Genomic DNA, 16,264 nt, shown 5'->3' with positions numbered 1-16,264 from the left:
GAACAGGTCAATGCAGCTTTAGAAATGTGTTTTTACCAAGTGTATTTCTCTGTACACAAAGCTTCAAACCTATACAAAAAGTAAACCTTTTTTTGTTTTACAAAACAGTAAGGGGATTTAAATATTCTTTAACTGACAGGAAAACTGCATGGATATTGCAATATAGAGGGAATACCGCGGAATGAATGGCATCCTCTCAGAAGTTTAACATTAAAACTTGGCGTGCAACAACAGAGAGATTCCTATCTTTCTTACAGGAGTTTGTACTTTAGCACCTCTTACTGCGAAACAAAACTTCGATGTAGGTAAGTGTTAGAAAACAAAACCAAAAACCAAGAAATGCCAAACGTTTCTGTGCATTTTCATAAGCTGTCATGCTTCAAAAAGGCAAGCATGCATAGACTAAAATGAGCTAAACAGCAGCCCACATGAAAATGAAGAATTTAAAACATGTTCAGCCCACGTTAAGCTTTTTTTTTTTTTTTTTTTTTTTTTTTAAACAAATTTGGCAATTAAGACTAAACTTAAGACACCATTCTGCACATTAAACCACTGCCTAGGCTCCACCCCTCAAATACTTTCATGCAAGTGTCAGATCATCCAGTTGAAGTCTTCCAATATTAGTTTTTTGGTTTTTGTTTTTTTAAAAATTTGGAAATGTTCAGAGTAACCGTTATTTAAAGGAAAGGCCTGTCTGTCCTTTAAGGCAGGTTTTTTCAAAAACTTGGAATTAAGACATAGCTTTTTAAATGATACAGGATGTACTGTACCCCCCATAAATCTGTACGATTAAAATAGAGACATCACAAAACAAAAACATGAATTTGTGGCAATATGATCTGTATCCAATGTACTAAACTACTTCAGAACAAAATATAGGCCACACAGGATAACTTCAGCAAGTACCCAAATTGAGGTTAATAACAAAAAAACACCTGCTGTATAAAACTGTTAGTTCAGAGTCTTAGATGTTGGCCAGAATAGGTACCACACCCCAAAAGTCAAGTCATGCATTGATCAGAGGCAACTACAACATGTTGCACAGTGTTCCACCAACCAATTACTAATTTAAAAACTAAATGCTCATTAACTTCACTTGTGCATGTGTTACACTTTCTGGTCTGTATTTTACCAGGCAAAATACAGTACAAGGACATGAATATAAAATGGATTACATAACAGCATGTGCAGTAGCGAGAGCACGCTGTTCCCAGGGCAATACACAGCACAACAATACAGTCCGCCGGAAGCCCACAGCTGCAAGGATATGAGGGGCAGGCTTCTTATTACCGACTGAAGACATTATCTGCCAGAGTTCCTGCTTTATTAATCTTCCTCAATACATCTAACTCCTTGTCAGTGATCAAACAGAACAGGAAAGAAATGCAATTTGGTTCAGACTGGCCATTTCCTTAACAGTTAGTTTAACTGCGATGACATCCAAAGTGGCTTTCATGTTTGTTTTTTTTGTTTTTTTTTACTACAAAAAGGAGTTCTGTTTCAAACCATACTTTAAAAAGACACAGAAGATAAATCACAGCGCACTGTACACTCTCCAAATTACAAGCTCAACAAGCTAGCTTCTTTAAAAGCTAAGAAAATCTAAGTGTAGAATATGGTAAAATGGAAATTGTAACCTATCCACCCACAATAATGCATGATCAAGATGTGTTGAAACCATAGGATTCACATTCCCTTCATTTCAAAATTAAGATTTCATAACATGACGATCGCGTATTATATAAGTAACGTGAACAGGGGATCAGGTTTACAAATACTGCGTGCAGGATTCTAATGACTGCTAGCTAAAATACAGTGCACTGCGGATTTCAAGCCTCAATTTGCATTTCAAGACATGTGACCGTGCATGCGTGTTCAGTGTATGCTTTTATAGATTTTAGTAAGTAACCACCTGCAAAAAAAAGGGGATTTATTTCCTCATCTTGCAGAAGGAGGAGACAAAAGGGTCAGTGCTGGGTCAAATCAGGAATAATTTGCATTTATTTTAATCTTACAGTTTAAACACAATTCTCAGAACTGAACCGCATGTAAAAAAAACAGCATGTGTACACAAGCAGTTCCTTTTATTTTACAATGGTCTTTATACTGCATAAAACCCCTCCCGATAATCAAGATAAGCTCTTTTGACAGTTGCCAGCAGCAGAACCGAGAACTCTTCCTTTAACTGGCATGTCCACTATGGTACATGACCCTCTTATTAATGAAGACTGCAGCGACAGGAAGTCCAGAATAAAGCTGGGCTTGATGGAATGCAGTTCACAACAGAGAGCTGCTTGTATTCAAACAGACTAGAGCATGCTCTTCATAATACAAAAAAGCTTGCAAAAGTTGGGGAATCATGGCTTTTGTCTATATGCTAAAAAATAATAAATCTAACAGTAAACTACTTAAAGAACTATATCAATCTGTAAGAAAAACAAGTTTAAAATTTCACTTAATGGCAACATGTGTGACTGTTACTTCCTTTGTCTTGGGAGAGCAGGAATTGAAACACACACTGGAAACAGATTCAGAGCTCTACAGACAGAAAGCTTTGGCTAAAATATGTATTTATTTATTGCATTTATGTAGTGCTTTTTGTACAAATGCATCGCAAAGCACTGTACATAGCAGAAAAAAACACAATACATTTGTATAGCATGTCACACATACAACTGCCACAATCTGACCGTTGAAATAAGAGTATGCACATAATACAAAAGCAGCAATTTTGAAGTTACATTTAAACCCACCAAGATAAGAGCGCCATTTTATAAAAGTGCATTTTTAGTCTTGACTTGAACACTGTAAAATGGTCCCAGCTTCCCTGACAAACGAAGGCAGAGCATTCCATAATTTAGGAGCTCTACAAGAAAAAACCCTGCCCCCTATGTTGCTCAACCTCCTTTTGTTGGCCCTAGGAATAACCACCAGCCCCGCATCCAGGGTCAGAAACTCCTGCAAATAACTAGGTGCTAATCCATTCAGGGCCTTGTAAGTGCACAGCCAAATCTTAAAGCCAGTGTAAAGAGGTTAAAACAGGAGTAATATGTTCACTTTTCCTGGTTTTAGTCAGAATTCTAGTGGCAGTATTCTGAACAAGCTGCAAACGGGATACCACATGTTTTGGGACACCAGAAAAAAAAAAGTGCATTACAATAATCAATTCTAGATGAAACAAAAGGCATGCAAAAGATATTTTAGTAATTTCCCATTTACAAGTGGGAAATGATTGATCAGCATCAAAGATGACCCCCAAATGCTTAATTTCTAGTTAAGTTTTGATGAGAGGCTGCAAGGGTTGAGCTCATGTGATACCACAATTCATTTTAGTTGGTTCTGTGATCCCACTAGCATAACCTCTGTTTTATCGGAATTCAACATTAGAAAATTCCGTGACATCCAATGCTTGATGCATCCAAGGCAAGTAGCAAATAACACCCAGGCAGAAGAAATTCCTGGCTTTAGGGACAAATATAGCTGGGCATCATCAGCATAGCAATGGAAGTTCACTCTGTGTCTGCGGATAATGTCACCTAGAGGTAGCATATATAATGAAAACAGCAAGGGACCTAGAATGGAGCCCAACATTACCTCCCAAACAGACAAACTGAAACCTATCAGAAAGATAAGATTTGAACCAAGATTTGAAAAATGCTGTGTCATTTTACTTGGCACAGATAGCACTATAAATAATAAATACAGGTCTTAGTCATCCCTTTGTAGTCTGGTATTGACTTACAGAAGTCAGATTGGACACAGAAACCAGATATACATGCTTGGTTCTTATGTAAAAGTACAGATCGACCAACATCCACAACGCTACCAAGGGCCTGGCAGCAACACTTCTAATGTGACCTATTGCAGGCTGAGCAGAAACTCCATTCATCAATGCAAGAGGTAGAGACTCCAAGATGGACACACCAACCTGTAACCCACAACAGGTCATTTGAGTTCAACAGGAATGTTCCCAGCTAATGAGTACAATATTAAAAATGCAATCAATTTCATTTCTCATGCATACTGTACAGTATGTGCACAGCCTTAAAAACTCATTTAACAATATCGGATGGGTTTGTTCTTCAAACAAAGATAATCCTCCAAGCAAACTAGGACACCTTCTGCTCTAGTCATAAAATTGTTCACCAAGTACAAGGCATTATTAAGGACCATTAACAGTAACAGGACATCTTGCACTATCACCATTACACATTAATGCTTTATCTCTACCAGCTTTCCCCAACTTTATAACAGTTATACACAAACCCTTCTTAACTCCAATACAGCTTCACTCAAAAACGTGTTCTGGACACCTGCCAGCCAGGTGAGAGAAGTACTGTGTGACACCTGTGGCGAAGTCTTACTCACATGCTCCCACAGCAATTACAGTGGCTCTCAGACAATAGATACTCAAATGCATGTAATTTACCGCCAACATCATGAAACCAGCCATCTGCTTGGTCGTCAGGGTCTTTGTTCTGAAAGTAGTACCATAAAAACGACAGTTCTTCGCTGCTAGACAGCTCCCACTTGTGCACAGAAAGATTTAATTATAAAACACAACAGGTTAAACTGGAATAAAATGACATTTACTTTTTTTTTTGGTTTGTTTTAAAAGACATCCACGTATTGCTGTATACAGTATTGCAGTTCTATTTTGTTTGTGTGCCCTTAATCTAAAGTGACTTTAAAAACACAAAGACTACCCTTGGATAATAGTTTCAAAGTCTTCTATTGAATATAGAATAATAAATAATAAAAAATAAAAAAACACTTTCCATTTCCATTTGTGCACAAGCAAAACTCTACCTCTACCAAAAAAAAGATGGAAATCTTTGATATTTTTCTAATTTTTATTTGGTCGGCGACCAGTGAACGTTACATCAGAAATGGGTCATTTTTGTGGTACCAACATGAAAGCTAAAAATCAGTGTAGTATACATAATTCAGTTTAACTTTTTGAAAAAAAAATAAATAAAAAGTTAACATTTCCGCCTCACTTCTTGTTACTACTACTGGCACAGATTAAAAGACCAACTAGTGCTGACCTGATGGAGTGGTGTTTTTTTTTTTTTTTTTTTTAGAGAATAACCCTCTAAACTAAAGCTAACTCAGTAATTCAATAACCCAAAGACCTAGAGCGTGATGGCATTTGCATATATTACATATCCCTTGCACCTGAATGACATTTCACCTTAATTACACCGATGTTTCATCCTGTGATCTTTTACAATTGGAAAAGCAAAAACGCCATCTAGTGGCTTGCAGAAACTTGCATGAAAAAAAAAAAAAAAAAAAAAAAAAACACACAACCAAACCTTTTAATTGAATGACACTTTCTCTAAATAATGCATTACATCCGTTGAACAGGATTGTGGGTGTCAATCAAGTTTTCAACATTTGTTGAGCATGCATTATTTAAGGCAGTTTGAATAGGGTATCTGGCCAGCCGGAATGTGGAATAAGTTGTATTGGTTTGCATCGAATCCTGAGGCCTGAACAGTACTTTCCCCAAATCATATAAAAACAGGTCAGACACACAGGCCAGCACAACAAACAGGCAGTGCTATTTCTGAACAAGGGAACACACTGTTACTGCCATCATGATGCATGATAAACCATGCATTTGTGCAACATTTAAAATGACCAAGAAACTTTCCAAAAGCAGCACTAGAATGTACGGTGTGTGGTTTACTGCACACGCCAAACACAATGGTAATTATCATGCAGCCAGAGATACAGATGAGCAGTTCTGGAAAGCTGCTGCTCCGACATGGTAATTAAAGAAGCTACCCGATTGAAAAACACAAATGCAGTCCTTTCAGCATTTAACAATGCAAGCCTTCATTTTATTACCCTGCTGATCATGTGCTGAATTAGCAGAAGCCAGTGTGGATTAACTGCATTCAAACTGTCAGCTAAACTAGCACACGCAGAGTATGCTAATGAATCACAGGAAAAAAAAAAAAAAAGTTTAAAAAAGTTCCAGCAATTTAACAAGCGTCAGCTTCACTCGTACAGAAATGGGTCCTAACGTCCACAGTAAAATAGATCTAATCATATAATAGTGAAAGTTGCAGTTTACCCAAAATTTATATCAATTTTATGTAGTGCTTTTCATAGTGGACCACTTTACAGAGGTAGGATGTGAACTGTGCATTATATGCAGTGTCACTTACAATAGGATTTAACATCTCATCTGCAGGATGGAGCACAAGGAGGTTAAGTGACTTGCTCAGGGTCACACAGCGAGTCAGTCAGTGGCAGAGATGGGATTTGAACCGGTGAGCTTCTGGTTACAAGCCCTGGACTTTAACCACTCGACCACATTGCCTCGATTTGCAAGATAAGCAATACGAATTGAATACCAGTACTTAAATCATTGAATACTTCATTGTACAGTAAATCCCTCCTGAGAACTTCAACCCCTTATTTTCAGGGGTACTCCCAGGTTAACGAATAGGTGCATCATGCAATCCAGTGCTATAAAATGCTCTTAAAAGCACAGCTGGTTATCCCTGCAGAGACAGGTTGAAGAATTCAACCCCTACATGACTTCATAGAAAAACTGCTTTAGCAGAACTAATTTAATAGTAAAAACTTAGGCATACATATACAGAAGCTCATTCAACTGGTGTGCTGTATTCCACGGACTTAACATCTTTCCAGTGCTTCTAAAGCAATCTACAGTTTTAGGAGTGATCTTTCCAACACCTGTGTTTTATTTTAGTGCCTGCAAACAATTAGTATCCATGGTTCCACCAGCTACAATTACATTAAAAGACCCAATTTTCTGTTGCTTTAGGTGTGTCGTACCCCCCCCCCCCCCAAGCCGTTCCCCTTTATCAATCTGTATCAATTAACACAGTTGCAGCAGGGAACCCGAGTATTAGTGCCATGCACTTACTTTTAACTACCTCACAGAAAATATCTAAAGCAACTTGTGGTTCCCTTGTGCATGCTGTCTTGCAGGAATGCCAGTGAGAGATGATGCTTTTCAACACCCATCTCTGCTGTGCTGTTGAGCCCAAGGGAGTGAATTAAAATCAGGCTAAAATCAGACAGGATGGGAACAGCAGGAAATGACCCACTGAAGCCAACATCAGAAACCTCTTCATTAAAAGGTAAAGGAGTAGGGTTGGGAGGAAACAGTAGTTCACAGCACCGTGGAGTTTGCATTGATCATACATTTGTAATAGAACCAGAAAAGCCATTCTTGACGAGAGTTAAGCAGCGGGGCTGACCCTTGTGCGATGCCACTTCACCTCAATCTGGCGTTGAACAAGTTCCTCTCCTCTGTAGACTCACTCCCTCACTATAACAATGCATGTTTAGCTATTTAAAGGATTGCTAAACAGGTTCTCCACAAGAGGGCGATGCAAGCAAACATTAACCTCAAAAGTCTTGTTTTAAAAACTGTTAATGTATTGTAAAGTACTTGGCAGTACATTACCTTAAAAAAAAAAAAAAAGAAAGAAGAGATGTACAGCTACACTTTATCCAATACATCTAAAACATCAGATCTAACACACAAAGCATATCCAAACATACAATTTCAAAGATGGTAGACAGTAAAGTTAACACACTCCCAATACAACTTTAAAACTACAAAATTACAGCCATTAGCATCAAGACAAAGTACATCTGTTAATAGATCTCTGTAACAGGTGCTTCCACTTGTGCAAGTTTCTTTCTTTACACATTTAATAAAAGTGTGACATGCCTACGTACTTTAATAACAGACAGGCACCCTAAAACCTTAGTATTCTGATCAATTGGACAAAAGAATACTCTGCATCATCTTTTCCTATGAGTCCTGTTTTTCAATTCCATTCTAAAATCAATTCCACATTCCAATTCCTTCGAAGAAATTGGAACTGTTATTTTAGAGCCAGAACAATTGATTGTTTAACTGTTTTCATTTGAAGCCAATTGAACTGACCAACAGTGACTTCAGTTTACGGTAATTTCTTGCCACTGTGAGAAACTCATTAACAGAACACAGCCATTTTGATCACTGGCATGCTGGAATTGATTCCAAGAGATTTGGGAATTAATTTAAAAAATTTGAAATAATAAAAACAGGAATTGACCATCCCTGAAACATAGTAATATTTCAAAAGTTAGATTTGTGTAGCTAGGAGCCAAGTGGAAACTGGAAATAACAACATTAACAGAAAGCCTTCCAAAAGGGTTTATAATACAATTAGATGGTAAACTGATGAATGCATCACTCTCATTACGAACGCATGCCTCTATGATTTATTAGGACCTGGAGCTTCACTGAGGCAACATGCCCATTTACATCTTTTCTTGTTCGGATGTTTGTTTTAAAGCTTGTCAGGCTTCTTAACGTCTTGCTGGATTAATTGAAAACAGTGAAAAGAACAGCAATGCAGAACGGCTGGATCTGTTTTAACAATGCAGATATTTTGCATGGTTATGTTAATCATTTAAAATAAATTAATAAATCCCTAACCTTTCTTTTTGTTTGGACACCTGGAAAAGTCAATACCCCTTTTTAAAAAACAACAAACAAACAAAAAAAAAAAAATATCATATTTGCCTCAATGCATTACAATGACCTGGAAAGGAGAAACACAAGCTGTAAGACAGGCACACAAGCAAACGGCAAAATACAACATATACAGATGACTTCACAAAAAAGAATATATACCGTATGCCTTCCATTAACAAAAGGTTTTAAGCCTACAATGGAAAAAAAAATTAATAGTATCTTTATTCCTAATAAAACCAAGGAATATAAAAATCAAGCAGGAAACAGTCTGCACCTATTACAGGATTTTAAACACAAGAACTTTCCTTTAATCCACAGCTTTCATCGCCACTGAATAACCTGGATTTGGCAACCCTGCAATTAGCCACCTGACAGATAGTTTCCGTTTCAGCATCCATTCTTGCAATCCAACATCTGCACTGATCTTTCTTGCAGCTTGCATCGCCTTTACCATGTTCATACAACTAGAAGTTGTTAGTATAGATGTGACGGGACAAAAGACGGCTTTCACTGGCTGATGTTCTGCAATTGTAAATGGGATTTCTCAGGGGAAATATCCATTGAGCTTTGGCTGTTCCCCAAAGGTAAGATAGTGTTAAATACACTATATTAAATTCTACCTTCATTTAAAACAAATCTCACTTTCTAATCCATTACAACCTTGTGATCTTTTTGTCCCACACTGACATTAGTTCACTTGCACGCAGAGTGTCCGTTTATCAGCCGACAATCCAATGCAATCAAAATGGAGACTGACCGTGCTTCTCACCCAAGAAATGAGGTTTCCTGAACTGAATTACAAACAGCAAGGGAGAAAGCACCTGGGTACATCCTCTTAGTCATGGAATGAGTTTCCCAGACATACAACGCAAGGACAATCTAGGACAAGAGAACTGGACAGCTCAGAGCTCAGCACTACCTGCAGAAAGCATTAACCAGCACTGTCCACAAGGGGGCTTCTACAGCATCTGTATTTCCACGGTCACCCAGCAGGGGGCCCCAAAGGCAATACTGTCTATGGATAGACAGACCCAGGGGAAATACATGCAAGATGTTTTAAAAAAGGAATACATTATTAGCAATCAGTTCTTTGAATAACACATATTTACACAACAAATAAATACATAACAAGTATTAATAGGGAAAAGAGACTAATACGTAAAAGAGCCAAAGCAAACCTCTAAGGGCACTTAAAGCACTCTTCCTGGTAGCTTGTAGTTTCCTCCAACCCCATTGAATTGTACTCTATGGCACAGTTTCATTTACCTTTATTTCCGGAGTGTTCAATGCCGTGAAGCCATGGTGCACATAATTTAAAAAGCAGGAAAAACTACCAGCAAATGTCACTCAGGTTCATCACACTGCAAATTCCTTCATCCTGTCCAAGTTTGTTACAAGGACTGGAGCTTCTGGTTGGAAACTGGTTTGCTCAACTACACCCACAAAGCTGGGCTAAAACAGCTGCCCAACTTCCCCTCTATACTGTACCTCTCTTTTTATAGTGAAGCAGGTAAGAGTTGGCAGCAACTACTAGGTACAGACTGCAAAATTACTACATTTTTCAATAGTTTAGCTTTCATTAATTTCATTTGACCAGAAAAGCAGAAACACTAAAATGGAACACAGCCCAGCAAAACAGCCTAACACAATTCTGGGATTAATAGGGAGATTACTGCACTTGCACAGATACGAAAGACCATTTTTCAGCTAAACTGATTTTCCATAGGTTTATGAGTCAGCTTGATATGGCCTTGCAAAGCGAGCAGGCTCGCCAGTTAACAATATGGTTGCCAAGGTTTATGGTGTGATAAACAAGCAGGGCAGCACTGAAACACAGGCTGACTTTCGCTCAGTTGCAAAGCTGGAAAATGTAGTTAAAATCCACGTAGTCAATAGACACAAAACAAGTAGTGCCTGCGCATGGTAATTTAATAAACATTAACATACAGTACCATTGAAGTCCCAGGTAACTGTGTTTCAACAAAAAGGCATTTAATGCATAGTAGCACATAGGTGTTTCAATCCCCTATGTCTATTTAAGAAACAGCTTTTAAAAAGGCTTAAAGGCGAATTCCTTCTAAAGATACTGCACCCCTTAATTACTGAGTGTTCTATTTCATCATACAATCAAACTTCCAGATAAACCTGTACTACCTGTTAATAACCTTTAAAACAACGCAAGTGTTGGATTTTATTTACTGAATCCACCAAATACCAAGATTCAATATCAAGTGTCTGGCATCTCATCAGTGTAAGCACATTCACTATTACACAGTATTCTATTACAGTATCTGTGTTGTGTCATGATATTACTAAACATCCAGTTTGAATCCTGATAATCAAAGTAATTACCCTGCTTGAACCGGTTATACCTGATAGACTGTTTCTTTTCAACCTCATTCTCAGTTATTGCTTGTAAGAAAAGTAGCAGAGTCAAGTTTCATTTTGAAGAGGCAGCAAGCCGAGGTACCAGGTGGCCCTATCATAATCAAAAAAGCCTTCTTAAACGCAGACCTCAGATTCGATGCAAGGATCATGATGCAACTCTTGCTCATAGCCTTGGGTGTGTTTTACTTGCAATGACCAGCATCTCGCTCACTCGTTCTCAGAAATGTGGTTTAGCTGAACACGTTGAAGCGGTGACTGTCTTGTGCGTTAAAACTATGACAGATACAATCTGCATTTTTTTTTTTGCGGAAGAAAATAAACTTTTGAAAAACGACATGTTTTGGATTTTTGTTGCGTTACACAATGAGTGCATGACCAAGTAATAAAAAAATAAATAAAAATCTACCGGATTTGTAAGAATTGTTCAGGAATCACTAAGGACTACAAAGCTATTTTCTTCTTGCCTTTAATGCTCCAACACAATCTGAATGGGTGTTCCCACCAAGACAACAACATAAAGCTGCTGCATTAAGTTTTGGCTATTAAATGTTAATTAAAACCTACAATAAACGACCTACAAGTATCTCAAATGAAACCATAGCTTTGATTGATATTTATTAGAATACCCTATAAAACATTAATTAATTAATCCAAAATTTAATTAATCCACTGCATTAAAAGACCAGTGAACTATGTTTCCCCAACAACTTTAATTTGACATTTGTGAGAAGAGGTTGAGAAGCTGGTTGCATTTTTTAACTACAGGTTCCTTTTCATTTACAAACACAAGCTTACTTTCTAATATTACATGTAGAATTCATTACAACCTTAAACAAGGACAGAAAATGTTGTGCAATATTGCAAGGCAACAAGCAGAAAACACCAACACAGTAAAGGGAAAACTGAACTCTGGCTAAAATCAGCTTTAACAAATCAGTTTAGCTGCTCAAACTGTTGTCTAACTCCACATTTTTTTATTTCCTGTATTTACTCTAAAATACGAAGCAATGAACTAGGAGTAAAGGCAGAGTGTGAGCAAGGCCTTTATTTAAAAAAAAAAATAATAATAAAACACACAACAACATTTGACAATATTAAGACAAATGTCAGGCTTGTCTCAGGTTGTCAATGTGGAACCAATGGCCCACAATGCTTTGATAGGTATGGACACGACTGGACAGGGTGACTAAGGAAGCTGTCATCTAAAGGCAGGTTTTAAATCCTGGTCCTCCGATTCCAACTGCAAGTCACTGTCAGTAATGGAGAATGAGCATTGTGCAAGCAGTGCGGCTGTTAAGATTTACTCCTTTTAAAAAAAAAAAAAAAGGAGGACAAGGGAGTAAAAGAAAACTGCTTGTGTTTTTTTGCCCTTGCTAAATAAGTAAGTTCGGGAACCAATACCAAAGAGGTTGTGTAGATACAGATTTAACCTTTCTGTTCCATCAACAGCTTCCAACAACTTCAATATCCCTCAACATCCCTTTATTGGAGAGTCGCTGGTCATCGCTGAATCAATAATTAAATTCAGCACTAGAGAAGTACACAGAGATACCAGGCCAGGTTGTTTAATTTGAAGATCACTTTAAAACCAAGCTGGCATTACAGAGTTTAAGATGAAGTTTAGCAGGTACTGCATCAAACTATTTGAAGGTGTGGTGCAGACTGCAGTATGGAACACACCATGGTCTGAAGAGTGAGATGATGGAGCAGCTTTAACCAGTGCACACTCAGGAGCGTTTTCATAATCTCTAAAGCATTTGTATTTCTGGAAACTCAAGGCAGACATACATGATCAGTGCATAAGATTTTTTTTCTGGTTTACAATCTACTGCAAACTAATTTGCCTACCATTACTGGTAACAGTGCCTTTTGTTTACATTTTTAACATGCAGAGTACATTATTTTAATGCAAGTCAAAGGATAACCCGACAGTTAATTTGCAATCATTTTAAAAGGTTAGTACGTTACTGTCCTATCTCAAATCTTTTTTTAAAAAGAAAATGGGGTTAAGAGCAAAACAAATGCACAGAACATGTGATAAGCAATGTGTTCTTATCAATTACTGAATGTTCAGCGCTATCAGTTTCCCCATCAGTTCGGTTGTCTTGGCTCCAGCACATGCACTGGCTTCAAGATCCTTATCTCTATGTAAAGCAAAGTGAAACACCAGCTCTTCAAACATATCAGAATAAGCCTGAACAACACTCTGTAGCAGGCTGCAGTAAACAAGGTTACTCTTCTAGAAATTCACAGAACTGGAATTGAAAACACCCCACTGCAGAAATATGAACGGCTATAGAAAACATTATATAAAAAAAAAATAAAAAAAAAAAAAAAAAAAAAAGTACTGTACAGTATATTAATTATCCTGCCAATCTTCTCACATGTTAGACTTGGTAACTCAAACTTTACAGCATCACAATGCTCAGTTTCTTGATTTGACCAGAAAGAATATGAAATACTGCTACATTTACTTACCATAAAAATTAAGATAAAATACAAAAAGATCTCAATTTTAAAATGGACAAAAGCGATTAACTCAAAATCTACTTAAGAGTTCTGAATAAGGCTTATTCGATTAGGCCTTTATACAATGGAGTGCAGTACATTACAGATCTGTTTAATGGAAATTTTTATGTAAAGCAAACTATTAAAATAAAACACAGTAATTAAAGTATTACACAATAGGGATCTGTTTCAGGACATGCAATTACCAGAAATGCTGACATTCGCTGGCTGAGGAGTTATTCAGTCGTGGATTAAACTGAAAAAAAAAAAAAAATGTTAACCTACAGAAAAACGCTTTTGACATACAGCACCTTTTACGATCCAGCAATAAACCGAATCAAGCAAACAAGGAGGATTTAACCCTGAAACTAGCTGAATACTCCATGTGCTTCCCACAGAGTTTTTACTACAGTGATGTAGACCATATAAAAATCAATAAGAGACTATAAGCAGCCAAATATGCTCACATGTTCATAATTATTCAAGTTTCTTTAAATAAAAATGCACACAAATTGCGAAAAAAAAAAAAGATACATCTTCGTGGGGAGGAATGTTTCATATATTTAAAACAGCAGAGAATTTATATACCAGCCTTATGTTATTCAAATATGAGCCTAGAGGTTTTTTTTTTTTTTTTTTTTTTTACATTAAGAGAAAGACAAAATATACTAAAATGCACTTGCTGGAGTTTTGATTTTCATAACCTTTATTCATTAAAGTATTTAAGTATTTTCTGTACCAGAAGTGACCAGAGTATAACACATTGCCTGAGGAAAACTGAGCACTTTCTGTAAACCAATGTACAGTACTAATCATACATCAAAGTGAAAATAAATGCAGTTTCTTTAAAAAAAAAAAAAAAAGCCTGTTTCAGAGCTATGGAAGGGAATTATTACCCTCACTGTACTGCTCACAGTAAACCCTGCTATGTAACTGTCTTACATGTTGCCCTTCAGTAAGGGTTAGTTGAATGGTAACTCACCAGGACTTCCTGGAGGCCTTTGGAAAGAATCAGTAAACTCCACTAAGAGATTACGCTTACATCTGTGTTAGCTGTAGAATGCCAGAGCACTAAAGCACTGTGTAAACAAAAGTGAAGTTCAAGGAAAAGGCAAGACTGAGGCTTTGTAGGGTCTAATACATTCCATAGTATGCTACAGTTATCGAGCTTCTGGAAAGACGGGGAGAGATTGGACCTATAACTAGGATGATGGCTCCAATATATATATAATATATATAATGTCATTAGAGAGGCCTGGCTCACATCTGCCTGGACTTGAATATTAGTCACCAAGAAAATGGATCCTTGCAAATGCGCTGCTAAATAAACACTTTAAATGTGTATTTCCCAGACATGTTGCTTGTGGAAAGCTGCGACGGTAGAGTTGTCTCTATTGTAAATTTTATGCAACACAGCAACTGCTCCAGTCAGAGACTGCTTTCAATCTCAAATGACCACACTGACGTTCTTTCCCTGGTTGCCTAACCTAATCAGCATCTAGACGTCAAATCTAATTCAAAGCTACTATCAGCTGAATCAACAAGCACCAGAATCACAGCTCACTGAAGGCAATGCTATTTATAGCACCTCTCCACTCAAATTTCCAGACGAGTTTTGAATGCACTTCACGTGCAGAAGGAATGAATCAGCCTACCACAGCATAGCTACCACAGATTCAGACAGCACACCACTACAGTTCTCTGTGTGATACTTTCCACAAGACAGCAACGGACGTCATCAAAAAAATCTGACATCATCTGTCCTGTCATCCAAAAATAAATCCGATGGGCGGCTCTGAAGAAAAGGGTAGCAAAGAAATTGTCAACATGACCTACGTTCTGATCGATAGAGTTATAAAGAATATCCATACCAAGCTTCATTAAAACAGAATGACCGGTTCTCAATATAGATCTAAAATGCAAGAGTACCATGATGCAGAGGCTTTGCAAATCATTACAAAGCTATGTTTGATATGCAGCCACACTCACCTGGCAATCTGATCATTTTTTTTGGTCCCCAACTATTATTTAGAGTAATGCAAGAAGTTGAAATGTGGAGTTGAAAGGCTGCCATTTAAGCAGGACAGTCATGCCTATTCCTCTGTGTGTCTCCCCAAGGACTGCAACAAATCACTAATAAATATTTAACCACTGACCCATTTCCTCCATTCACATTCAGTACCCAGGGGAAGCAAGACTAAGGATGACCAAAAAGTAAACATAACATTTGCAAAGTCTTAAAAAAAGCTTAGAAAATAAGACTTCCTGCACACTGCGAGAAGGGTTTCCTAAAGGCTAGTTTGCTTAAGATTTAGTAGTAAGGGCATTAAACCACAGCGCGCACATTTGTAAACAAATATTATCCAAGCCAATTGGAATCAATAATGTTTACAGAGGGAAGCCAGCAAACAGGTCTTCAAAATAGACAACTACTTAGACATAGGCACTACAGTCAGGCAACTGCACGCAGTTTCTCATATTTTATTTATATATTTTATTAAATCTGCAGCAGAAAATACAGTTAATCATCCATCCCTTACATAGACAAGTAATAGGCAAATGGAATATTGTAGGTTACACCCTACAGTAATCTAAATGCAAGACGTACTTGCATTGCAAGTTTATTATGCCATTACTAGCAGACAAATCTTTCAGGTCACACTTTTTACAGGTGTAAAGGATTACTTGATCCGGACTCGTTCTTATTCCGCTTATGTTTCCGTGAGAGAAGCTACATCTAAAATTCTCAGAAGCAGTGCAACAGACAACATGGCATATCATTTTGAAATATGGTTCAAAGAGCTTTCAAATTAGAAGACTGCTCATTTTATTGAAAAAATATCCAGGTCA

General features: G+C 37.3%; 1 protein-coding gene across 2 annotated transcripts in view; it reads right to left on the bottom strand.

The window, feature by feature from the left end:
* Nucleotides 1-16,264, bottom strand: part of gng12b (guanine nucleotide binding protein (G protein), gamma 12b) — a 46,435-nt gene that overhangs the window by 23,338 nt on the left and 6,833 nt on the right. Inside the window, exon 2 of one of the 2 annotated variants that reach the window (XM_041270518.1) lies at nt 13,621-13,670. The exons of the other annotated variant lie outside the window; for it this stretch is intronic. The gene's annotated coding sequence lies outside the window, so the exon portion shown is untranslated. The remainder of the gene's footprint in view (nt 1-13,620; nt 13,671-16,264) is intronic. 2 annotated transcript variants of the gene reach the window in all.

This window comes from Polyodon spathula, chromosome 14 (assembly GCF_017654505.1).
Source record: "Polyodon spathula isolate WHYD16114869_AA chromosome 14, ASM1765450v1, whole genome shotgun sequence".
NCBI classification, from domain to species: domain Eukaryota; kingdom Metazoa; phylum Chordata; class Actinopteri; order Acipenseriformes; family Polyodontidae; genus Polyodon; species Polyodon spathula.
This window is presented reverse-complemented; position numbering and strand designations above follow the sequence as displayed.